We start from the raw sequence: 27,253 nt of genomic DNA on the forward strand, positions 1-27,253 counted from the left end.
GTCTGTTCATCTTGATTCTGGTTTCGTTTGTCTTGTAGAAGCTCTTTAATCTGATCAAGTCCCACTTGTTTATTTTTTCTTTAGTTTCCCTAGTCTGGGTAGGCATGTCATCCAAAAAGATTCCTCTATGACCAATGTCAAATAGTGTGTTCCCTATATTTTCTTCTGCGAGTTTTATAGTTTCAGGTCTCACCTTCAGGTCTTTGATCCATTTTGAGTTAATTTTTGTGAATGGCAATAGCAGATGGTCCACTTTCATTCTTTTGCATGTGGCTGTCCAGTTTTCCCAAAACCATTTATTGAAGAGACTTTGCTTTCTCCATTGTATGTTCTTAGCTCCTTTGTCGAAAATTAGCTGTCCATATATGTGTGGTTTTATTTCTGTGCTTTCACTTCTGTTCCATTGATCTGTGTGTCTGTTTTTGTACCAGTACCATGCTGTTTTGATTACTATTGCTTTGTAGTATGTTTTGAAGTCAGGGATTGTGATGGCTCCAGCTTTGTTCTTTTTTCTTAGGATTGCTTTAGCTATTCGCGTCTTTTGTTGCCCCATATGAATTTTAGTATTCTTTTTTCTATTTCCGTGAAGAATGTCATTGGGATTCTGATTGGGATTGCATTGAATCTGTGGATTGCTTTAGGTAATATAGACATTTTAACTATGTTTATTCTTCCAATCCACATGCATGGGATATCTTTCCATTTCTTTATGTCGTCATCGATTTCTTTCAATAATGTCTTGTAGTTCTCATTGTATAGGTCTTTCACCTCCTTGGTAAGATTTATTCCTAGATATTTTATTCTTTTTGATGCAATTGTAAATGGTATCATCTTTTTGAGTTCTCTTTCTGTTAGTTCATTATTAGCATACAGAAATGCAACAGATTTTTGTAGATTGATTTTGTACCCTGCAACTTTGCTGTAGTTGTTGATTATTTCTAATAGTTTTCCAATGGATTCTTTAGGGTTTTCTATATATAAAATCATGTCATCTGCAAGTAGTGAGAGTTTCACTTCTTTGTAACCTATTTGGATTCCTTTTATTCCTTTTTCTTGCCTAATTGCTCTGGCCAAAACCTCCAGTACGATGTTGAATAGGAGTGGTGAGAGTGGGCAGCCCTGCCTCAGTCCTGTTCTCAGAGGAACGGCTTTCAGTCTTTCCCCATTGAGTATGATGTTGACTGTGGGTTTGTCATAAATAGACTTTATTATGTTGAGGTACTTTCCTTCTACACCCATTTTGTTGCGAGTTTTTATCATAAATGGATGTTGTATCTTGTCAAATGCCTTCTCTGCGTCTATTGAGATGACCATGTGGTTTTTATTCTTTGTTTTGTTGATGTGATGTATCACGTTGATTGATTTGTGGTTGTTGAACCATCCCTGCGTCCCTGGTATAAATCCTACTTGATCATGGTGTATGATCTTTTCAATGTATTGCTGTATTCGGTTTGCCAATATTTTGTTGAGGATTTTTGCATCTATGTTCATCAGCGATATTGGCCTGTAATTTTCCTTCTTTGTATTGTCTTTGTCTGGCTTTGGTATCAGGGTGATGTTGGCCTCGTAGAATGATTTAGGAAGTGTTCCATCTTCCTCTATTTTTTGGAATAGTTTGAGAAGGATGGGTATTAAATCTTCTTTGAATGTTTGGTAAAATTCACCGAGAAGCCATCTGGTCCTGGACTTTTATTTTTTGGGAGGTTTTTGATTACTATTTCAGTCTCTTTACTTGTGATTGGTCTATTCAGATTCTCCATTTCTTCTTGGTTCAGTTTTGGGAGGTTGTATGAGTCTAAGAATTTATCCATTTCTTCTGGATTGTCCAATTTGTTGGCATATAATTTCTCATAGTATTCTCTTATAATCCTCTGTATTTCCGTGGTATCCATTGTAATTTCTCCTCTTTCATTTCTAATTTTATTTACTTGAGCCCTTTCTCTTTTTTTCTTAGTAAGCCTGGCTAAGGGTTTGTCAATTTTGTTTATCTTCTCAAAGAACCAACTCTTTGTTTCATTAATCCTTTCTACTGTTTTTTTGGTCTCAATTTCATTTATTTCTGCTCTGATTTTTATTATTTCTCTCCTTCTGCTGACTTTGGGCTTTGTTCTTTTTCTAGTTCAATTTAAGGTTGCTTATTTGGGCTTTTTCTTGTTTGTTAAGGTGGGCTTGTATCGCTATGAGTTTCCCTCTCAGGACCGCTTTTGCTGCATCCCATATGGTTTGGTATGGCATATTTTCATTTTCCTTTGTTTCCAGATATTTTTTGATTTCTCCTTTAATTTCATCAATGATCCATTGGTTGTTCAGTAGCATGTTGTTTAATCTCCACATTTTTGTCACTTTCCCAGTTTTTTTTTCATGGTTGATTTCCAGTTTCATAGCATTATTGCCTGAAAAGATGCTTGTTATGATTTCAATCTTCTTAAATTTATTGAGGCTTGCTTTGTTTCCCAACATATGGTCTATCCTTGAGAATGTTCCATGCGTGCTTGAGTAGAATGTGTAGTCAGCTGTTTTTGGATGGAGTGCTCTGTATATGTCTACTAGGTCCATCTCATCCAGTTTTTCATTTAAGTCTACTATTTCTTTATTGACTTTTTGTCTGGATGATCTATCCATTGATGAAAGTGGGGTATTAAGATCCCCTCCTATTATTGTGTTGTTGTTAATGTCTCCTTTTAGGTTTGTTAATAGTTGCTTTATGTACATTGGTGCTCCTATGTTGGGTGCATATATATTTATAAGTGATATGTCTTCTTGGTGGAGTGTCCCTTTTATCATTGTGTATTTCCCTGCTTTGTCTCTCTTAACCTGTTTTATCTTGAAGTCTACTTTCTCTGATATGAGTATGGCAACACCTGCTTTCTTTTGTTTGCCATTAGCTTGGAGTATTGTCTTCCATCCTTTCACTCTGAGCCTGTGCTTGTCTTTAGAGCTGAGATGTGTTTCCTGGAGGCAGCATATTGTTGGGTCTTGCTTTTTAAACCCTGCCACTCTGTATCTTTTGATTGGAGAGTTCAATCTATTTACGTTTAGGGTAATTATTGATATATGAGGGCTTAGTGTTGCTGTTTTGTCACTTATTCTCTGGTTCTTTTGCATTTCTTTTGTTTCTTGTCCCATTTGTTTCGGACTGCCAATTCAGTTTGGTTGTTCTGTCTTATGACTCTTCTAGTTTTCTCATTGTTTACCATATGTGATTTTGTGTTGATTATTTGTTTAGTGGTTACCTTGAGGTTTGTATAAAAAATCTTGTGTATGAGATAGTCCATTATCTGATAGCCTCTTATTTCCTTATACTAAGTCAATTCAATCACTTTCCTCTTTGCCTTCTAAGTCGTTCTTGTTATACCTTATTCTATCTTGTGTTGTGGGTGTGTGTTTACAGTGATAAGGTTAAATTCATTTTTGGTGAATTCCTTCCTTTGATCTTTGATTTTGGTGTTTAAGTGGTTGCTAAGCTATTCTGGTAAAGATCTACTATTTTTCTGAGTTTGTCTACCTATTTTTCTCCTTGCTCCAAGCTTTGTATTCCCTTTCTCTTTTTTTTTTCAGGCCTGAGGGCCTTCTTGAGTATTTCTTGTAGTGGGGGGTCTCGTGGCCATGAACTCCCTTAGCTTTTGTTTATCTGGGAAAGTTACTATTTCTCCATCATATTTGAAGGATATTTTTGCTGGATAAGAGTATTCTTGACTGAAAGTATTTGTTTTTCAGTATTTTGAATATATCATTCCAGTCTCTCCTAGCCTGTATAGTTTCTGTTGAGAAATCTGCTGAGAGCCTGATGGGAGTTCCTTTGTACGTTATCTTTTGTTTTTGTCTAGCTGCCCTTAGTATTGTTTCTTTGTCATTGACTCTGGCTAGCCTTACCACTAGATGTCGTGGAGTGGGCCTTTGCCTGTTGACGTATTTAGGTAATCTGTTGGCTTCGCTTACTGGTATTTCGTGCTTCTTCCCCAGATTTGGGAAGTTCTCAGCTATTATTTCCTTGAATAGGCTCTCTTCCTCTTTCCCTCTCTTCTCCCTCAGGAATGCCTATAATTCTTATGTTACATTTCCTAATAGAGTCAGATATTCCTCAGAGACTTTCTTCATTTCTTTTTAGTCTTAGTTCTCTCTCCTCTTCCATCTGGAGCATATCTGTATTCCTATCCTCTATAATGCTAATTCTTTCCTCCATGTTGTCAGCTCTGTTCTTTAAAGATTCCAGGTTCTCCTTTATCTTCTCCATTGTGTTCTTCATCTCCATCAGCACTGATTGGTTTTTCTTTATTATTTCAATCTCTTTTGTGAAGAAACTCCTAATCTCATTGAATTGTTTGTGCTGTCTTGTATTTCATTGAGTTTTTTAATGATAGCTATTTTGAAATCTCTGTCGTTTAGGTTATGGATTTCTGTGTCTTCAGCTTTGGTTTCTGGGTGCTTGTCATTTTCCTTCTGGTCTGGTGATTTCATGTACCATTGCATTGTGGTTCCTGTATTGGCTTTGTTTTTCCTCATCCTGGAAATATCTGGTTGCAATTTCCACCCGCCGCCACTGTGTGGGGGTAAAGGGCTGTGTAATCTGTGCCCCCTGCACTCTGCCCTAGCTGTTTGCTGTGATCCGCAGGGTCCGGCTTGTGGGCGGGGGAGGTGCTCTCTCTTTTGCCCGCTGGGTCTGTGGCATGGGGGGCTTCTCGTTCGCCCCTCGGTATCCGCTCTCCTGGGGTGCTCAGATGTTGATGGTACCCCGTAGCAGTTCTGAGTGCTCTGTGTGGGAGTTTCCCATTGGCGGAGAGAGCCGGAAGGGCTATGGTTTCCCCGCAGAGGGCCGCCCCTACCCCCTCACTGGGAGCCATGTGGACTGGGATCGCTGATCTGATGGGGAGGGAGAGGAGTTCTCCTTACCTCTCCTCACTTCCTCCGGGGGCCTAGCACATTCCTCTCTCAGATGTGCAGCAGTGTGGATCTTTCTGATCTTGCTTTTCATTGTCTAGGATTCTGTTGTTGGTCTGTGACTGTTCCTTTTGTTGTATCTTATCGGGGGAAGAGTTTACGGGAAAGCTCACTCCGCCGTGATGCTGACGTCACTCCTCCCATTCATGTTTTAATGAACATCCTTGAACTGAAGTCATTTTGAATATTTTAATAATTTCTTTAAAATTTTAAATATCTGAGTAGAATACGTTCACTTTTGTAAAAATTAAAACTACAGAAATATATAAACTAAGAAGTGTAAAAACTCCTATTTCTCTCCTATCTCCCAACTTTTGTCCTTGTCCATGGTAAAATTTGGTGTGTCATCTCCTAGACTGTTTCCTGTGCTTTACATACATATTTCTCCACCTGTACAAATAGGTTGGATATATTTTTGGTGTATTTATTGGCTATGTTTCTGATTTTCCCACTCTTTTACAGTTTAGTAGTTGTAAACGTTGGTTTCTCGATATTCCTTACATACTGAGGGTACCATCTTTTGCCTGTTATACATCCATGGAAAACATTTCCCTACCACATTGTTTATTTATTTATTCATTTGTTTCTTTCTTTCTTTGTTTTTTTGCTAACATCTGTCAATCCTCCTCTTTTTGCTGAGGAAGACTGGCCCTGGGCAAACATCCATGCCCATCTTCCTCCACTTTATATGGGATGCCACCACAGCATGGCTTGATAAGCAGTGCGTCGGTGCGCGCCCGGGATCCGAACCCCAGGCCAACACAGCAGAGTGCGTGCACTTAACCCCTACGCCACTCGGCCGCTCAGCCACATTGTTCATTTAATCTGGATCAGTGCTTGTCTTTCCAGATGTCAGTAACACTTCAGGTGGAAAATGGCTCTATGTGACAGGTTGTTCAGGACCTCCTGGACCCCCGGGGCAACAACCATTAGGACAAGACAAAGCAAGAAACAAAACCTATCCCACGTGTTTCCAGATGCATCCTGGGGTAAGGACAGCTCCAGCTGAGGACCGCTGATGTCCTGGTCAGAGTTATCTGCTATGGTCTCCTATCACGTTAAAGCTGTTTCTGTAGTTTGTCGTACCTGATGGTACAGTTTGGTGCCTTTGTCTGTTCTTCTTGGTCAGACTGTGAAGTTTTCTCACTGTTACAGGTCTTTCCAGACAGCCAGCCCTTGACTCCATTGCTCAGGTCTACGTTGTTGTTCCTGCCTCGTGAATCCTTGCTTCGTTCTTCTGTCTTTGGTTTTATTGTAGTGTTGTTCTGGCTCCTGGAGGGAACTGCTGAGCTTCTTCGTGTACAGGTGATATTCCCTGATACCTGCAGTGGAGGCTGTGTCCCTTTGTCTGTCCCTTTGTCCCCACACCATGGATTTGCCTCATGCTGCTCTCCTTGCTGTTCATTTCTAAAGAGTTTTTCTGTCTGCGTGGATCCCCCTTTTAACCTGAGAGATTTAGAAGAGTGTGGACAGATTTTCAAGTGGATAGGTTGGGGGAGGGGAGCCAATATTTTGTGATTATTTTTTACTTTTATTGCTTGAAGGTCCAGTAATATGGTCATTTATAGATTTCTGCTTTGTGGACAATTTAGAGATTTTATTGTGGCTTAGCACACAGTCCATTGTGGTGATTGTTTCATTGTGGTTTGAGGAGAATGCATCCTCTCCACTAGTTGCTTACGTTGTTGTCCCTCGGGCTGAGGCCAGATCTAGCTTTTTTGTGTTCGTCAGCAGATCTGTTTCCTAACTTACTGTATCACTTGACCTGTGGATTTCTTTTTTTTTTTTAATTTTATTTATTTATTTTTCCCCCAAAGCCCCAGTAGATAGTTGTATGTCATAGCTGCACATCGTTCTAGTTGCTGCATGTGGGACACGGCCTCAGCATGGCCAGAGAAGCGGTGCGTCGGTGCGCGCCCGGGATCTGAACCTGGGCTGCCAGCAGCGGAGCACGCTCACTTAACCGCTAAGCCATGGGGCCGCCCCATGACCTGTGGATTTCTAAGAGAGGTAAGGTAGGTTTCCCTGTGATTCTGGAGGTGCCTGTGTCTTTTTGTTTGTCCAGTTTTGCTTTATGTTTCAAGACCATATTGTTAGGTGCATAAGTGTTCCTGACAGTTATCAACACAGAAAACCCCTTTTTGTTTGTTTAAAGTCTTATTTCTTTATCGCCTCATTTTCAACCATATTATATCCCTTTATTTTATGACTATATTTCAATTTGAGAGCCTTCGTCTTTTTATAGAGCAATTTTATCAATTCACAATTGTGATTATTGATAAATTGGAAGTTGAGTCTACCATTTAATTTAATTTTTAATTTGTTAGGCTTTCTCATGATTTTTCTATTCTTCTAGTGGGTGTCTTTCAGCTTTTAGGAACAACAGTTTCTGCCTTTCTTTCTGGAAATGCTTAGAGTTGATCAGTTCCTGTGTTCTACACTCTCAGCTCCTCACCTTCCACTCCCCAGCTTGAGACTGTCTGATCTCAGTTCTGTGTTCTTATTTTCCCCATCAAGCAACCATGATTGGATGTAAGTATACGTTTTATCGGTTACTTTGTTCACCACTATTTATTGTATGCAAATTTTTCTTCCGTTTTGGAAATATTTGATGCTATTTTGGAACTCATATGACAGTGAAATTTTGAGAGGAATCGAGTCTGAGATACTTCTTAGGTGCCGATGCTGGGGAGCTAGCACCTAAGCTCTTAAAGTTGCATCAGTGTGTCTTCAGAGTGAGGATAAGGTCAGAGATGTTTAAAAACGTGGAATTGAATGAGGTTTCCTGGAGACACTGCAGCTGTGGAAGGGCCCCGGGCCCAGCCTAGGAGCAGGCAGTGTTTGCAGAGGTGTAGCTGAAGAGGGTCCAGGAAAGGGGACTGAAATGGTGGAGCATGAGGTTGCAGAAGCCACGAGGGGAAAAGGGTATTGCAGAAAGGAGGGGTGCTCAGCTGAGTGGGATACAGCTCCGATCAGAATGGAGAGAAGATGGCTGGACTCGGCCACGTGGGATCACTGGTGACCTCAGTCTCCTTGAGAGGGTGGGAATGAAGCTGGGTCTGGAGTGGGGGAAGGGGAGCCATGGGAGGGCAGTAGGGATGAGGCACTTTACTTAAGAGGTTTCGCCATGAAGGGGAGTCGGGCAAGTGGACAGTAGCCAAAAGGGAGCATAGGTCCAAGGGAGAGTTTGTTTGTAAGGTGGAGATGAGCTAGCAGGTGCTGCAGGGAGGACCGGATAGAGAGGAGGAGGCTGAGGGCCCAGGAGGAGCGTGCTGGGCCCTGAGGAGGTGCAGGGCTGGGCTTCACCGCCTGGGGAGGCGCAGAGAGCAAGAGGACAGCTGTGCTGGTGGAAAGGGCGCCCTGCGCCTCTGCTCCTGTATTCCTGGAGCGTGAGGTGGGCAGTGGCTGGGAGTGGAGGGGCGATGCAGGAGGTGTTAGGTGAACGGCAGGGGGAAGAGGGGGAGGAAGAGAGGGCACCCTGGCTGGGTCTCCATGGCCCACCCGGAGCCCCCCACTGGGGTCCCCGGTCACCAGCTGTTGTCTCTCTTTGATGTCTTCCTCAAAATGTCGGCTCTCTTGATGGTTCCCAGGGCTATTATGAATTTGTTCATCAATGAAGGAATCTTTGTGTCATTTTTTAGGGATTTTATGTCAAAGGGGCTCTACATATGTTTATTCAGTCCATCATCTTTACCCAATCACTTTGTTTTTGGACAGAGTCCGTACAACAGAGCAGCTGGGCCAGTGGCCTGCGGGTTCCAGGGTTCGGGGGGTTTGCCCTCCAGAAAGCCGGTGCTGATTGGCATTCTCACAGGATGTGGTGCTCTGTCCCTGAGCCCACTCTAACTCTGGGTGTCTCGACGTTGTAAATCCTGGGGCAGTTCTGTCAGGGCCCATCGTTGGCATTTCTGTGACCAGTGAGGGCGAACATTTTCCGTGTTCATTATCAGTCACTTCCCTGACTGTGCTGTCGCCTGCCTTGCTCACTGAGCTCCAAACCTTCCTGGTGGAACCAGGACGTTCACTCTCTATCCAGTGTGATTGCACGTTCCCTCAGTGTGCCCCTTGAATAGTTGCTTCAAAAATATCTGCTTTCTTCACATTCTTTGATTCCTTGTATATATAATCTAGATTTAATCTGGAGCTTTAAAAATGTTTTATTGTGGAAAACCTTGAACATTCACAAATTAAACAGAAAAGTGTGATAGCCCCCCATGTCCCTATTACCCAGCTTCAACATTTGTCAATATTCGGATATTCTTGTTTCATCCCTATTTCTACCCACTCCCTACTTTCCATTGATTAATTTTTAATTAATAGATTGTTTTTTAGGAAAGTTTTAGATGGACAGAGAAATTCAGCAGATAGTGCAGAGCATTTCTCCCTCCTCCCCCGCAGTTTCCCCTACTGTTAACATCTTGCATGACCACCTGTGTTAGTGCGGTTCATTGCTCACAGGTGAGGAGTTGATGCTGCTACAGTGTTCATAACCAAGTCCGTAGTGTACGTTAAGCTTCGCTGTCTCGCTGTCATGTACTTGGATTTTGACAAATGCATAATCTCATGTGTCCACCACGACAGTATCCTACAGAAGAGTTGGATTGCCCTAAAAGTCCCTGTGCTCTACCTCTTCGTCCCTTGCCTCCCAACTCCTGGCAACACTGATCTTTATAGTGTTTCCATACTTTTGCCTTTTCTAGAATGTCGTGTAATTGGAATACATGAAAACTATGGAACAGAGTATATAGCCTTTTCAGGTTGGCTTCTTTCACTTATCAATATGTATTTAAGGGTCCACTATGTCTTTTTGTGGCTTAATAGCTCATTTCTTTTTTTTTTTCCCCTTTTTGTATATTGAGTTAAAATATACATAACAAAAAAGTGTGCCATCTTAACCATTTTTAAGTGTACACTTCAGTGGCGTTAAATACATTTACGCTATTGTACAGTCATCACCACCATTCATCCCCATAACTCTTATAAATCTGAAACTCTATACCTATTAAACAATAACTCTCCCTTCTCCCCTCCCCCCAGCCCTTGGCAGCCACCATTCCACTTTGCATCTCTTATGATTTTGACTACTCTCAGTTCCTCGTGTAAGTGGAATCATACAGTATTTGTCTTTTTGTGACTGGCTTATTTCTGTTAGCATAATGTCCCCAAGGTTAATCCATGTGTGGGATATTGCAGAATTTGCTTCCTTTTTAAGGCTGAATAATATTCCATTGTGTGGATATACTACATTTTGTGTATCCATTCATGCGTCAGTGGACACTTGGGTTGCTTCCACGTTTTCTATTGTGAACAATACTGCTATGAACATGGATGTACAAATATCTCTTCAAGGCTGTGCTTTCAGATCTTTTGGATGTATCTCCAGAAGTGGAATTGCTGGATCACGTGATAATTCTATGTTCAATTTTTTGAGGAACATCCATATTGTTTTCCATAGCGGCTGCACCATTTTACATTCCTGTCAACAGTGTACCAGGGTTCCAATTTTGCCGCACCCTGGCCAACACTTGTTGTTTTCTGTCTTTTCCATAGCACTCATCTTAGTGGGTGTGAGGTGGTGTCTCATTGTGGTTTTGATTTTCATTTCCCTAATAATTAGTGGTGTTGAGCATCTTTTCATGTGCTTATATGCCATTTGTAAGTCTTCTTTGGAGAAATGTCTCTTCAAGTCCTTTGCCCATATTTGAATTGGCTTGTTTTTCAGTTGTTTAGTTTTAGGACTTCTCTGTATATTCTGGATATCAGTCTCTTGTCAGAAACATGATTTGCACATATTTTCTCCCTCTCTTGGGTTGCCTTTTTACTCTGTGGACAGTGCCTCTTGATGTACCAACTTATAAAATTTTCATGGAGTCCAATTTGTCCATTGTTTTTCTTTCGTTACCTGTGCCTTTGGTGTCATATGCAAGAAATCATTGCCAAGTCCGGTGTCGTGAAGATTTTGTCCTATGTCTTCTTCTAAGAGTTTTCGTGTTTGAGGTCTTACATTTATGTCCTTCATCCATTTTCAGTTAATTTTTGTATATGGTGTTGGATGGGGTCCAGCTTCAAGCTTTTGCATGCGGATATCCAGTTTTCCCAGCACCATTTGTTGAAAAGAAACCTTTCTCTGTTGCGTGGTCTTGACACCCTTGTGAAAAATCACTTGACCGTATATGTGAGGCTTTGTTTCTCGGCTCCCTATTCTATGCCATTGGTCTCTATGTCTGTCTTTATGCCAATACCATACTGTTGATTACTGTAGCTTTGTAGTAAGTTTTGAAATCAGGAAGTGTGAGTCCTCCAGTTTTGTTCTTTTTCAGGATTGTTTTGGCTATTATGAGTCCCTTGAGATTCCATGTGAATTTTAGGATGGGTTTTTCTATTTCTGCAAAAAACATCATTAGGATTTGGATAGGGATTACAATGAATCTGTAGATTGCTTTGGGTAATATTGACACTTTACCAATAGTAAGCCTTCCAATCCATGAACATGGGATATGTGTCCATTTATGTATGTCTTCTTTAATTTCTTTCTGAAATGTTTTGTAGTTTCTATGGTGCAAGCCTTTCACCTCCTTGGTTAAGTTAATTCCTAAGCATGTTATTCTTTCTGATACTATTATAAATGAATTGTTTTTGTAATTTCCTTTTCAGAGAGCTCATGGTTCGTGTATAGAAATGCAACTGATTTTTGTGTTGACTTTGTATCCTGCTACTTTCCTGAATTCATGTTAGGTCAAACGGCTTTTTTGTGGAGTCTTTCATGTTTTCTACATATGAGATGATATCGTCTTCCAACAGAGACCATTTTACTTTTTTCTTTCCAATTTGGAAGCCTTTTATTTATTTATTTTTATTGCCTCATGGTTCTGGCTTGAACTTTCAGTACTGTGTTGAATAGAAATGGTGAAAGTGGGCATCCTTGCCTTGTTCCTGATCTTAGAGGAAAAGCTTTCAGCCTTCCATCATTGAGTATTATGTTTGCTGTGTGTTTTTCATATATGGCTTTTATTATGGTGAGGCACTTTCCTCCTATTCTAGTTTGTTGAGTGTTTTATCATGAAAGGGTGTTGAATTATGTCAAATGGTTTTTCTGCATCCATTGAGATGGTCATGTTTTTTTCCCCTTCATTTTATTGATGTGGCATATTACACTGATCAATTTTTGTATGTTTAACTCCCGTTGTATACCAGGAATAAATTTCACTTGGTCGTAGTGTATAATTCTTTTAATACGCTGTTCCATTCAGTTTGCTAGTACTTTGTTGAGGACTTTTGCATCTATATTCATCGGGTGTAATGGTCTGTAATTTTATTTTCTTTTAGTGTCCTTGTCTAGTGTTGGTATCAGGGTAATGCTGGCATCGTAAAATGAGTTTGGAAGTGTTCCCTCTTTTTCAACATTTGACAGAGCGTAAGAAGGCTTGTTTTTAATACTTCTTTATATATTTGGTAGAATTCACCAGTGCAGTCATCTGGTCCTGGGTTGTACTTTGTTGAGAGATTTTTTTTTAGATTTCTTGAAATATTAGTGACATATAACATATGTAAGTTTTCATGTTCAAGATGATGATTTGTGAAAGGATTACCACAGTATGGTGAGTTAGCACCTCCATTTCCTCCCATAATTAACTTCTTTCTTCTAGTCATCACTTTTTTTTTTTTTGGTTTTTTTTTTTCCCCTTTTCTCCCCAAAGCCCCAGTAGATAGTTGTACATCATAGTTGCACATCCCTCTAGTTGCTGTATGTGGGACGCCGCCTCAGAATGGCCAGACTAGCGGTGCGTCGGTGCGCGCCTGGGATCAGAACCCGGGCTGCCAGTAGCGGAGCACATGCACTTACCCGCCAGGCGACGGGGCTGCCCCCCGTCTAGTCATTACTTTTAAGATCTACTCTCTTAACAACTCTTGAGTATATAATATAGTCTTGTTAATTATGGTCATCATGCTATACATTAGATCCCCAGAACTTATTCATTTCACAGTTAGAAATTTGCGCACTTTGACTCACATCTCCCCATTTTCCCCACCCGCGAGGCCCTGGCAAACACCATTCTAGTCTCTATTCCTTTTTTTTTTTTTTTTTGTGAGGAGGACTAGCCCTGAGCTAACATCCGATGCCAATCCTCCCCTTTTTTCTTGAGGAAGACTGGCCCTGGGCTAACATCCGTGCCCATCTTCCTCTACTTTATATGGGACGCCGCCACAGCATGCCTTAACAAGCGGTGCGTCGGTGCATGCCCGGGATCCGAACCTGCAAACCCCGGGCCGCCGCAGCAGAGCGCGTGCAGTTAACCGCTGCACCACCGGGCGGCCCCGAGTCTCTATTCCTTTGAGTTGGGCTTTTTTAGATTTCACATATGTGTGAGAACATATAGTATTTATCTCTCTCTGTCTGACTTATATTGCTTAGCATAATGCCTCAAGGTCCATCTATGTTGTCGCAAAATGCAGGATTTCATTCTCTCGCGTGGCTAAATAATGTTCCATTATATATTTCGTGTATATATAGATATATCTCACATTTTCTTTATCTGTTTATCCATTGATGGACACATGGATTGTTTCTATGTCCTCAGTTTGTGAATAATGCTGAAATGAACATGGGGGTGCAGATATCTCTTCAGAATAGTGATTTCAATTCCTTTGGATGTACAACCAGAAGTGGAATTGCTCATTTATGTAGTATTTCTGTTTTTATTTTTTTGAGAAAATTCCACATTTTTTCCATAGTGACTGTAGCAATTTACATTCATACCAAAAGTGCACAGGGTTCTCTTTTCTACACAACCTCGCCAACACTTGTTGTGTGTTGTCTCTTTGAGAATAACCATTCTAGCAGGTGTGAGGTGATATCTCATTTTAGTTTTGATTTCATTTCCCTGATGATGAGTGATTACGAGCATCTTCTCATGTACCTGTTGACCAGTTTTATGTCTTCTTTGGAAAAGTATCTATTCAGGTCTTTGACCATTTTCATATTGTTTCGTTGGTCTCTTTGCTTATGAGTTGTAAGAGTTTCTTATATATTGTGGATATTAACCCCTTTAGTTTGCCGATTGTTTCTTTTGCTGTGCAGAAGCTTTTTAGATTGATGTCATCCCACTTGTTAAGTTTTGCATTTGTTGCTTGCACTTTTGATGTTACATCCAAAAAAATCATTGTCAAGACCGGTTTCATGGGGTTTTTTCTCTATATTTTCTTCTAGTTGTTTCATATTTGCTGTCTTACATTTAAGTCTTTTATTCAATTTGGTATCATTTTTAGAGTGGTGTAAAATAGGGATCCAATTTCATTTGTCTGCATGTGGTTATCCAGTTTTCCCAACACCATTTATTGTAGAAACTATCCATTCCCCATGGAGTCTTCTTAGCTGACTCGTCAATTGTTAGCAAACTGTATGTGTGTGGTTTTATTTCTGGGCCCTTGATTCTGTTCTATTGGTCTATGTGTCTCTTTTTATACCTGTATCATACCGTTTTTATTACTATAGATTTGTAATAAAGTTTGAAATGGAATTGTGATGCCTTCAGCTTTTTCTTTCTCAGCGTTGCATTGGTTATTTGAGGTCTTTTGTGGATCCATATGAATGTTAGCATTGTTTGTCCTATTTCTGTGAAAAATGCCATGGGAATTTTAATAGGAATTGCATTGAATCTTGAGATGGCATTGGGTAGCATGGACATTTTAACAGTATTAATTCTTCTGATCCACGAACATAAGATATCTTTTCATTTCTTTGTGTCTTTGGTTTCTTTCATCAATGTCTTATAGTTATCAGTGTGTAGACCTTTCACCTTCTTGGTTAAATTTATTTATGAGTATTTTACTGTTTTTGATGCTATTGTAAATAGGATTTTTTTCTTTATATCTTTTTTAAATAGTTCATTGTTAGTGTACAGAAAGGCAACAGATTTCTATATGTTGATTTTGTCTCCTGCAGCTTGAGTGAATTTGTTTATTAGTCCTAACAGTTTGGGGGAGAGTCCTTAGGTATTTCTCTATATAAAATCATATCATCTGCAAACAGAGACCACTTTGTTTCTCCCTTTCCAATTTGGATGCATTATATTTCTTTCTCTGGCCAAATGTCTCTGGTTAAGACTTGTAGGAGTATGTTGAAGAGTGGTATTGAGACTGGGCACCCTTGTCTTGTTCTTTGTCTTAGCAAGAAAGCTTTCAACCTTTCACTGTTCAATATGATGTTAGCTGTGGGTTTGTCATGTAAACCTTTTATTATGTTCCTTCTGTAACCCTTGATTGAGAGTTTTTATCATGAAGGGGTGTTGAATTTTGTCAAACTACTTTTTCTGCATCGACTGAGATTATTTTATGATTTTTATCTTTCATTCTATTAATGCGGTGTGTCACATTCATTGATTTGCATCATGTTGAACTTGATCATGTTGTTTGACCCTTTTTTTGAGTTTAGATAGTTTTGTTATAATGTGTCTTGGAGAAGAAAGTTTTAGTTTGAAATTTTAGGGTGACAGATCGACTTCAGGACCTTGGATGTCTAAATCTCTCCCCAGATTTGGGAAGATGTCAGCTGCTATTTTTTTTTTTTTTTTAGATCTTTTTTTTTTTTTTTTGTGAGGAAGATCAGCCCTGAGCTAACATCTGGGCTAATCCTACTCTTTTTTTGCTGAGGAAGACTGGCTCTGAGCTAACATCTATTGCCAATCCTCCTCCTTTTTTTCCCCAATGCCCCAGTAGATAGTTGCATGTCATAGTTGCACATCCTTCTAGTTGCTGTATGTGGGACGTGGCCTCAGCATGGCTGGACAAACGGTGTGTCGATGCGCACCCGGGATCCGAACCTGGGCCGCCGGTAGCAGAGCAGACACATTTAACCGCTAAGCCCTGGGGCCGGCCCAGCTGCTATTTTTTTAAGTAAACTTTCTTTTCCTTTCTCCCTGTCTTCTCCTCTGGTACTTTAATAATGTTTATCTGTTTCTTTTCACGGTATCCCGTAATTCACACTGCCTTTCCCCGTTCCCATCAATTCCTTTTTTACTCTTTGCTTCTTTGACTGGATGATTTCAAATGACACATCTTCTAGTTCACTAATTATTTCTTGTACATGGTTGAATCTGATTTCGGAGCTTGCTATTGAATTTTTCAGTTCAGTCATTGTGTTCTTCAACTCTAGAATTTCTGTTTGTTTTTCCTTAAAGATTTCTGTTTCTATGTTGAACTTCTCACTTGCTCATGCACTGTTTCCTTATTTCATTTAGTAGTCTATCTGTGTTTCCTTATAGTTTTATGAATTTCTCAAAGAAGGTTGTTCTGAAGTCTTTGTCACATAGTTCCTATATCTCCATTTCTTGGTCGGTCATTGGAGTTTTATTCTTTTTCTTTGGTGGTGTCATGGGTCTTTGAGTATTCATGATCCTTGTGGCCTCCATTGGTGTCTGCAAATTTGAAGAAGTAGGCACCTCTTCCACCCTTTACAGACTGGCTTTAGCAAATCAAAGCCTTCACAGTCAGCCCATCTAGGGGTCCTGGGTAGGCCATCTGGTGGTGTCCCGGGGCAGGCTTGCTGCTGGAGTCCTTGGGCAGCCTGGTACTGGGGTGAGTGGAGAGCTTGGGTCCACGGTATTGTGTCTGGCCCTGGGCACAGCTGGGACCCTGAGTTCATGAGTAGCTCCACTGGCGCCTGGTTTGGCAGGTCCTGATTGAGAGCCTGCAGCCACAGGAGTCATCCAGGGCCATGGGAGTTGGCCAGTGCTGGGATGAGCTAAGAGCCTTGGTTCACGGGAGCCTGCCAGGACCCTGACGCCATGAGAGACAGCTTGTGCTGGGGTAGGCCAGAGTCTGGATTCCTGGGAGCCTGCTGGGGGCCTGGGGCCACAGGAGCTGCCTGAGGCTGCAGGAGCCAGCAGGTGCTGGGTCAAGATGGAAGCCTGGGTTCATGGGAGCCTGCTGGTGCCTGGTGCCATGGGAGCTGCCTAGGGCCGCCTGAATCAGCAAGCACCTGGGTGAGCGGGGGGCCTGGTTTTGTGGGAGCCTGCCAGGAGCCTGGATCCATGAGAGCTGTCTACAGCTGCTGGAACTGGCAGGTGGTGTGGTGAGCCATGGGCCTGAGTTCCCAGTAGCCCCGAGGGAGCCTGATGCCATGGAATCTGCCTGGGGTTGCTGGAGCCGGTAAGTGCTGCAGTGACCTGGGGTCCTGGGTTTGTGGGAGCCCACTGCGTGCCCTGTTGCGGAAGCTGCCTCTGGCTGTGGGTGCTGCCTGTGGCTGCCTGGAGTAGGCAGGAACTTGGGTGAGCCAGGGTCTGGATTCACCAGAGCCCACCAGGAGCCTGGTGCCAAGGACACCACTTGAGGTCACAGGAACCACCTTGGGCTGCTGAAGATGGCAGCCCCTAGGCTGAGATGGGGGCCTGGGTTCCCAGGAGCCTGGTGGGAGCCTGGTGTCAAGGATGCTGCTTGAGGCCACCAGAGCTGGCATGCTCCAGGGTGAGCCAGGGGCCTGGATTTGCAGAAGCCTGCAGGGAGCCAGCTAGGTCCACGGGAGTCAGCCTGGCGCTGGGGCAGGCTGGCTCAGGGGTCTGTGGTGAAGTCGGGCATTCACTTTACACTCCTCTCGTTGGGAGGTGTTTGATTACTGATTCAGTCTGCTTGTTTGTTACTGGTCTGTTCAAGATGTCTGTTTCTCCATGATTTAGCCTTCATAGGTTGTTTCTAGGAATTTATCTATTTTGTCTAGGTTACCCAATTTGTGAGTGTACAGTAGTTCAGAATAGTCTCTTCTGATCTTTTTCTTTCTGAAGCATCAGTTGTAATGCCTCCTCTTTCATTTCTGATTTACTTTATTTGAGTCATCTCTCTTCTTTTTCCTCGATATTCTATCTAAGGGTTTGTCAATTTTATTTTTTTTCAAAAAATCAACTCTTACTTTTATTGATCTTTCATACTCTCTTTCATTTTTTCCCTCTCTCTTCTTGGTGACTTCCATCCTTCTGCTAACTTTGGGTTTCATTTTTTCTTTGTCTAATGCTGTGCGTTGTAAGCCAGGTTGTTTCTTTGACATCTTTCTTCTCTTATAATGTACAAGATTATCACTACAAACTTGGCTCTTAGTACTACTTTTGCTGCATCCTGTAAGTTTTGATGTTTTTATTTTTTCTTTTTGTATGTCTGGAGCTATTTTCTAATGTCCCTTTTGATTTCTTCTTTGATCTAGTGGCTGTTTAAGAGTTTGTTGTTGAATTTCCATGTATTATGAATATTCCAGTTTTCCTTCTGTTATTGACTTCTAGTTTCATGCCATTGTATTTGGAAAAGTTACTCGGTATGGTTTCAGTCTTCTTAATTTTGTTAAGACTTGTTTTGTGACCTAACACTTGATCTGTTCTGGAAAATAGTCCGTGTGCCCTTGAGAAGAGAGTGCATTTTGTTGCTGTTCAGTAAAATGTTCTGTGTATGTCTGATAGGTCCATTAATGTTTTCATGTCTGCTGTTTCCTGATTTTCTGTCTGGATATTCTACCCATTGTTAAAAGTGGGGTACTGATGTGTCCTCTATTTGCAAGTTGTGTAACTGAGAAGGCTCTAATATTGAGATTATATAAAGATCTCTTAGAACTCAATTATAAGAAACAAAGAAGCCAATGAAAATGGGTAACCAACTGGAATAGACATGTCTCCAGGAGATACACAGATGGCCAATAAGCACTAGGTAGATGCTCAGTATCATGAATTATTAGGAAAATGCAAATTCAAAGCATAGTGTGATACTATTTCACACTCACAATGAAGGCTATACTCAACATAGTGGAAAATAACAAGTGTTGATAAAGATGTGGAGAAAGGGAAACCCACATAACATTACTGATGGGAAAGTAAAATGATGCAGCCACTGCAGAAAACAGCTTGGCATTTTTTAAAATCTTAAACCTAGAATTACCATTAACCTGGAGAGTCACATGGTAGGTATGTCCAAAAGAGCATTGGAAACATATGTTCAAAGAAAAACTTGTCCATGGACATTCAAAGCAACATTATTCACAAGGGTCCAAAGGTGAAACAAACCCAAATTTCTATCCAGTTATGACTGCATAAACCAAATGTGGCCTATTCATAATATAGGATATTATAGAGCCATAGAAAGGAATAAGGTACTGCTACGTGCTCAGCCATGGATGAACCTTGAAACGTGTGCTCACTGAAGCCATCCACAAAGGCCACAGATAGCATGATGCCATTTGAATGCACTGTCCAGAATAGGCAAATCAATAGGGGGAGAAAACAGATGAGTTGTTTCCATGGGCTTGGGTTAGGAGAAAATAGTGCGAATGAGTATGGGTTTGTTTGGGGGTGTTGAAAATGTTCTGGATTTAGATAGTGGGGATAGCCACATGACATAATCATTGTACTAAAAGCCACTGAACTGTATACTTTAAAATGGTCTCAACGGTGTATTCTGTGTTAAGCAGATTTTCCTCGATAAAAATTTTAAAGTTTTTAAATTAATCAGGGTATTGATTAATTTTAATTTAGTTAATTTTAAGTTGATTGGGATATTTAATAAGGGTAATTAATGGAGTTATTAGGGGTAGGGCATCTTGTAGCCAAGAGAGTAAACATCCCATGAGGGCTATAGAAACAAGTCCTATGATTGTACAAGCAACAGTCTAAAATCCAGTCCGTTTCCATTGTCCCCAACTTGGAGAGACCAGCCATGAAAGTAGGTCAGTGATCTCAGGGGCCTTGGGTATCTGTTCAAGATTTGGGTAATATTATGCAATATTTTAACCTCTTGGGCCATCTGGTGGTGGTAGGTTTGGACTTGTGTGTTGATGTACATTCAGCAAGTGGTTCCAGGAAAGGCACAAACCCCTCCTTCCTTAGCTGGTATAGACACTCTAGGGCCAGGCCGTTTTCTAAAACCATTTAGGCAAGAGACTCATGAGACTGTTGTACAAGGGCTAGGATAAGGTCTTACGGAGTTGTTGTCCATGTTGGGTTAAGGTTGTCCATACTTCTTGGTTGCCTCAGTTTCCTGATTTTGTGTGGGTAGGGCCACCGCAACTGTGCCCAGTCCAGTCAGTCAGTCCTAGTAGAACTGAACACCCAGTGCTATAGCACTGACAGTGTCTGTATGGGTTGGTGGTAGCCAGTCAGGGCAGGAAACTCAGGGGAAGTTTCCTGCGACCTGAGGGAAGCAGGCTGAGAGAGAGACAATAGTGCGTTGCAGAATACAGCCTGGAGAAATCTGCTCAGAGGGCTGGGGAAGAGAGACGCTCACTGGGTGAGAGCCTTGTGATATCAGCCCACAGTGAAACCCAAAAGTGGATGCTCCTGGTGTCAAATATTCATTAGCGGTCTTGGAGGTAAAACCAGTAATTTGCATCCATTGACTGGTTACCTGTGCTATATGATTTCAGGGGTTATGGTTAAAGTGTTTGTGGGCTGAGGGATGTTTGTGCCTGGGCACAAAATCACCAAGGTGGCCTCAAAGGCTACCCCAAAATGACCCCTCAAGGAGCAGTTGGGGCAGAAAGTGGGTGGAGAATTTTGAAGAAAGCCTGGGGCAAAGATGATGTTGTTCGATGGAGTTGGCTACAACTGAGTCTCTCCGCAGGGTAAGCACTTCAGCTGGGGTACAATAGGTGATTGGAGGCCAAGTGACAGACCTTGCGACTCCTGATTCCCAGTGCACGGGCAGCCCACTCAGCCCATTGGACATAAATGGTGGTGGTGTTTGTGAAGCATCTGGCTGGCAGTGTGGAAGGTATAGGGAACGTGTGGTGGGAGACGTCACGATACTGTCGGGAGGAGCTGTGTGTGAGATTACGGTGTTGAGGGGGAAGGACTGGAGGCAGGTGCAGTGGGTGTGTGACCAACAATGGTCAGTGAGGGGACAGCCGGGGGGTAACTGGGGAAAGCAGGGACCAGCAGAAGTCATGTGTTTAAAACAAGACACCAGGCCCAAATGGAGCCGCTTAGGCTAAGCCCCATGTCAACAAGCTGAGACTTAATTAGACTTTTGGCCCTCCCAGGAATGGAATCTTAAACCAGTCAGTGGGGAATCGCCTGATGAGCAGCAGGTAGGTCATCTTCCTGATGGAACCCTGCCATCCCCTAAAGGAAGGTAACCTTGCAGTAACCAACCCGCTGTTGTGTCTAGTGTAACTTCCTTGTTCCTGCTCCCTTCTGCCTATAAAAGTCTTTCATGTTGTCCACCTCCTTGGCGCTCCTTTCTCTCTGCTAGACTGGATGCTGCCTGATTCATGAATTGTTGAATAAAGCCAATAAGATGTTTAAAATTTACTCAGTTAAATTTTGTTTTGTAACAGTTTGGTGGCAGCAGTGGGATTCAAAGGACTCATCTGATGGCTTCGGAGATGAGAAACACAGGCATCAGTACCCGCAAAACCTTTGAGTTCTCCATCTTTTTCGCTGTTTCCGAGGGCCGTGGGTAAGTTCTTCTCAGATCTGAGATCCACTGTCTTTGTGTTGAGCTCCCGATCTAACTGGCTTTCCAGTCCAGGGTCAATGGGTCAGTCTAGACTGACAAGATGCTCTAAGAGAGCATCAGTCTTAGCCCTTGGTTAGTCCACAGTCCCCATTTGTTGGGGTCTGCTGGTTGAGTCTGCTGGCCCCTTGTGTTAGGGTCTGCTAGTTCAGTCCGTGGTTCTTGCTAATGGAGAGGAGTGGAAGAAATGTGTGCTCCATGCACACCCAGTCCTTGAAAACTTCCCACGTGCATTTTACATGCATTTTGCCTTCTGTTGACTGTCGATGGGTTCTAAGGAAATGGTGAAGGCACAGTGAGGAGGAATTGTGGGTTTCTGCATGACTACCTCGAGCACTCGTCAACCTGAACAACCGCCCGGCGCTACCAGAACTGAAAGACATCCCATCACCATGGATTGGAAGACTCCTTATTGTGATGGTGTCAACATTATCCAGAAAGATCAACAAGTGCAGTGCAGTCCTTATCAAAATCTCAAGGACATTTTGTGCTGAAATAGAAAAAAACCCATCCAAAAATTCTTATGGAATCTCAAGTAAGTCCAGATACCCAAAACAATCTTGAAAGGAGGTACTAAGTTGGAGGACTCATTCTTTCCTGATTGAAAACTTACTATAAATCTACAATATCAAAACAACATTGTCATGGCATAAAGACAGACATGTTGACCAATGGAAACAGAATTGAGAGCCCAGAAATTAACCCTCACCCATATGACTAAATGATGTTTGACAAGGGTGCGAAGATTATTCAATGGGGAAAAGACAGTCTTTTCAACAACTTGTGCTGGAAAAAGTGGATATCTACATGCAAAAGAATCAACTTGGACCCTTATCTAACACCATATACAAAGCTTAATTCCCAGTGGATCAAAGACCTAAATGTAAGACTATAATAGCCTTAGAAGAAAACATAAGACAAAACTTGACAAAATAGGATTTGGCAATGATTTCATGGATATGACACCCAAGGAGCAGGCAATAAAATAAGAAGATACACATGCTGGACTTCATGAATATTAAAATGTTTTGTGCCTCAAAAGACATTATCAACAGAGTAAAAGCACAAGCCACAGGATGGGAGACCATATTTGCAAACCATGTATCTGACAAGGGCTTACCATCCAGAATAAATAGGGAACTCCTAAACTCAACAATAAAAAACAAACAACCCAAATCAGAAATGAACAAAGTACTTGAATAGACATTTCCTCAAAGAAGATCTGCAAGTGACCGATAAGCATATGAAAAGATGCCCAACATCAGTAATCATTAGGGAAATGCAAAGCAGAAACACAGTGAGAGACCACCTCACATTCATTAGGATGACATCTATCAAAAAAAGAAGAAAAAGAGTAGAACCAGTGTTGGCCAAGATGTGGAGAAGTTGGAACCCTTGTGCACTGTGGTAGGAATATAAAATATATAGTTGCTGTAAAAATCAGTACAACAATTCCTAAAAAAAATTAAAAATATAATTATATAGGATCCAGCAATTCCACTTGTGGGCATATACCCCCGCCCAAAACAGTTGAAAGCATGTTCTCAAAGACATATTTCAGCACCCATGTTCATAGCATCATTATTCACAACAGCTAAAACATGGAAGCCACCCAAGTATTGTAACCGAGGAAGGGCTTGCTGCCCAATGCACCCCTTAAGCCAAACATGGGATACCCACTCTTGTAGAAGGGAAAAAGCTTTATTACGTGGTTGGCCAGCAAGGAGACAGGAGACAAAGGTTAAATCTTTCTCCCCGATGGGCTGTTGAAAAGGGCTTTTTAAGGGCAAAGCAGCAGGTGCAGGAAGGTTGGGGGCAGTCCTAGGTATTTTCTGCAAGCGCAGAAGATTTTCATGTTCTGTCACACATCCCCCGTTCAAAAGGCGGTGTCCTTAACATCATCAACAGGGGAGTTCTTGGTCCCCCAGGTCATTCTCCAGTCACTTGTGCACTCGTGGTTTGAGTCTTGCCAGCCGTCTTGTGGTCTCATTGGCTCAAACCAGTTGAAACTTGCTCAAGGAGCAAAAACGGAGTTTCTGAAAAACAACTCACGGCCCAAGATTAGATCCTTAGTAAACATCATATGAGACGTGGCTTAAGAAAGGAGTCTCCAGGGGACAGTTGATAAAAATCGGGCTGGGGCCCCATTTTATTTTGGGCTTGCTTTTGGGCCCAGTTATGGTTTCTGTCCAGGGTTGTATGGATAAGCAAAATGTGGAATATACATACAATGGCATATTATTCATCCTTAAAAAAGGAAGGAAATTCTAAGATACAGCACACAGTGGATGAACCTTCATGATATTACTCTAAATGAAATAAGCCATTCACAAAAATACAACCTTGTGTGATTTCTCTTCTATGAGGTTCCTGAAATCGCTAGATTCAGAGAGACAGAAAATAGAATGGTGTTTGCCAGGGGCTGGGAGGGGGAGGAATGGGGGGTTATTCATGAATGGGTATAGAGTTTCAGTTTTGCAAGATGAGAAGAGTTCTGAAGATGGATCATGGTGATGATTGCACAGCAATATTAATGTCTTCAATACACTTAAAGCATACTTAATGTATCTATGGGGCCTGATGACTTGTCCTGGCCGAGCACATGCTTGTGCTGTTGCACATCTTACCCCTCACTGTACAGTTGGTAAGTGAGTACCTGCCCAGGAAGAGGCAGGTACTGGCCCAGACCACAGGAGGTGGTCAGGGTCCCGAAGACTATAGAGAGCTCTAGCTTCCTTGGCCAAGGCTCCACCCCTTCCCTCAGGTTTCCTTTGGCAATGAGAGGCATTAAGATCCTAGGGGTTTGCTGCCCACCCCTCTCTGTATGGGGTCATTTTCCCCTCATCATCGCATGTGCACCGGCACACCCACTCTCACTGACTTCTCATGTGGGGACCACGGAGGTGCAGTCAAGAAAGAGCCGACACTGGGGAAGTGACAAGAGGCAGGTAGGAGAGAGGTTGCAGGCAGCTCTCCCACGGGGCAGTAACATCCGTTTTCCTAGATACGTGTCCAGGGGCGCAGAGATGGGCAGAGGAATGTGTAAGGTTCCTAGGTTTCTACCTGTTCCAGACCCATCCCTGGCCCAGCCTGGGGAGCACAGGACTGGGGTCCTGCAGTCCACCTCTGTGGGCACCGAGAACTGTGATGAGCCCATCCTCCCCTAGTGTAGGCATTGGGAATAGGAGAGAAGACCTCAGTGAGGGTCCTTCTATATAAAGTGGAGTGCATCCCGCAGGTGACTCCAAGCGTTCCATGTGCTTGCAACATGTCTGTTGGACTGGGTTCTCCGTCGATGACCTACTGTCATCAATGCTGAGAAAATGCTTTCCACCCCCTAGAGATCCTTTAGAACTGAGGAGGCTTGGGGGCTTGGGTGGATGAGAACTGGGGATAAGGAAGAAGATGCTAGAGCACTGGACACCAAGTCCAGAGTCCAGGGAGAAGACCAGTCCTTGTTGGACCGTCGGGGCCCTCATCTGGAGGGAGGGGAGATTCATTGTCCTGGTTGAGGTTGGATGCCTCAGGAGTGAAGAGGACACCTGGTGCAGGACAGCAAGATGGGGGGAAAGGTAGGCTCCCGAGATTGCTCCCACTCCCTCGAAGCCGACAGGTCCTGCTCCTTTACCCCTGGGACCCTGGAGAGCCTCTGCCTTGAGGACACCTGAAGAAAAGTTCCTTTCTGTTGGGTGGAGTTTTGGCAAGGGCTGCAGCGCTAGTGCTGGCCACCAGGGGGCGGGCAGCCTCTTGTGTCAGTGGTTGCCAGTGAGTTTTTGTTTTTATGTTTTTTCAGGTCTACTGAGACATACTTGATATACAGCACTGTACAAGTTAACACTGCTGTGTGGTATATTTGAAAGTTGCCAAGAGAGTAGATCCTAAAACTTCTCATCACCAGGATAAAAGCTTTTATTTCTGTTTCGTGATGGATGTTAACTAACCTTATTTTGGTAACCATTACATAATATATATATCAAGTCATTCTGCTGTAAACCTGGAATTTACACAGTGTCCACTGAACTTTTCTTGAGCACCTGGAGCAGCGAAGAGTCAAGCAGAGGTCTTTCTGGCTGTCCCCCTGCCTCAGAAACAACTTGTACCTCCTCTTACTAGTGTTCATCTCCACAATCAAAGTTGGTCATAAGCAGAGGGAGGGGTGCAAGAGCTTCCCATGTACTCATTCAGCAGCTGTGCACTGAGCACTCATCCTGTGCCGGGTGCCCTGGTGGGCCGAAGTGTAGGATGAAAATGACCAAGTGGTCCCTGCCCACCAGGAGCTCACAATCTAGAGGGGAAAGGGACAAAAGCAAAGACATGAGAAAGAAAAGAGCAAGTGCTATAGAGAAACACAGCAGGGGGTGTGAGGGAGGGCTGGGGGTCACTGGTAGGAGGGTCTGAAAGGCCTCACTGGGGTGACATTTGCTGGGACCAGAATGACAGGGGGGAGCCAGCCCTGCACGAGCCTGGTAGCAGTGTGTCAGGGAGAAGGTGCGACTGATGCAGAGTCTTGCAGGCAAGAGTGAGTTTGGCCGGAAGAGGTTAGAAAGGTGGCCAGTGTGGCTGGAGGGACCCTGGGAGGAGAGAACAGGAGCTGGGGTGGAAGGTAGGGCCAGGGCCTGGTGGGCTGTGTCAGTTACCTTTCCCTCTCTGACTTCATTGCCCCAACCTTGCATTTCAAAACTACAAATGTTGACTATCTCACAATTTGTGTGGATCAGCAATCAGGCACGTTTTAGCTGGGCACCTCTGCCTCAATGAGTTTAACAGGTTGGGGCTGTGGCCTCAACTGAGGCTCGACGGGGGGAGGACTGGCCCCCAAGTTCACTCTCAGCCTTCAGGGTTCAGTTTGGACTGAGAGCCTGAGTTCCCTTCTGTCTGTTGGCCTGGGCACTTCCTTGCTTCTCTCCTCGATGGGCCTCCACATTGGGCAGCCCCAAAACACCAGTATTTGATTCCTCAGTTCCAGGGATTCGACAGAGTGAGAGAGAGACACGGAGTAAGAGAAAGTGAGAGACTTTTTTAGTTAAAATCTAGACAAGACATCCCATCACCTTGGCTGTTATGTTCAGAAGCCAGTGACTAACCACTTAGTGGTTCCACGGGGAGGTGTATAACATGAGTGGGGCTTACTGGGTACCCCTGTGGAGGCTGTCCACCTCATAGGCCAAGATGAGGCACTTGGGTCTGATTCTACATAAAGCAGCAAACAATTGAATGGTTTTATGCCACAGGATGGCAATATCTGAATTTCCATTAGTTTCAACCCTCTCATGATGCTGACCTGAAAATGAGGCCAAGTTGGTTGTGACTGTCCCAAAATCACATCCCTGGAACCCAGGCCTGTTTTGAGTGGTGTTCTGTGCTGCGTGTCACCCCTCATTATTATTCTTCCATCTCTAAGTTTGGGCCTTAGGTACATGTGACACCAGCTCACAGGGGTAATAGATATTATCTCATATACACTGGGTGACGTCCCTAGGAAGTAGATTCTAGCCTGATCCCCATGGTACAGGTTTGGAGACTGGGGAGGACCTGAGAGGCACAGTGACTTTCCCAGGATGCAGAACTGGTAAGAAAAAGGAGGTCTGCATTCATCTCTGTCTCCTCAAAGCTAGGATCCTAGTGAGGTTTCCAGGGAGCTGTGGCTAGGGCTGTGTGGGCTCCTTGTGTACAGTTCAGGAGATGACATGGGGGAGGAGGGTGAGCAGCCTGGGGGCAGGGAGCAGCTCTGGGCAAGTCTGATTGAGGGAAGGGGCCCAGGTAATGGAATCTTGAAAAATGACCTCACTTCTTTGGTCATAGACCTCAACAGATCTTAGAACTCTGGTAACCA

General features: G+C 43.0%; 1 protein-coding gene and 1 pseudogene across 1 annotated transcript in view; one reads left to right on the top strand and one right to left on the bottom strand.

The window, feature by feature from the left end:
• LOC131394247 (ral guanine nucleotide dissociation stimulator-like) overlaps nucleotides 1-27,253 on the bottom strand; it is a 216,051-nt gene that overhangs the window by 57,086 nt on the left and 131,712 nt on the right. The gene's annotated exons all lie outside the window — the stretch shown is intronic.
• Nucleotides 1-27,253, top strand: part of LOC131394245 (peroxynitrite isomerase THAP4-like) — a 344,748-nt pseudogene that overhangs the window by 2,920 nt on the left and 314,575 nt on the right.

This window comes from Diceros bicornis, chromosome 30 (assembly GCF_020826845.1).
Source record: "Diceros bicornis minor isolate mBicDic1 chromosome 30, mDicBic1.mat.cur, whole genome shotgun sequence".
NCBI lineage: Eukaryota > Metazoa > Chordata > Mammalia > Perissodactyla > Rhinocerotidae > Diceros > Diceros bicornis.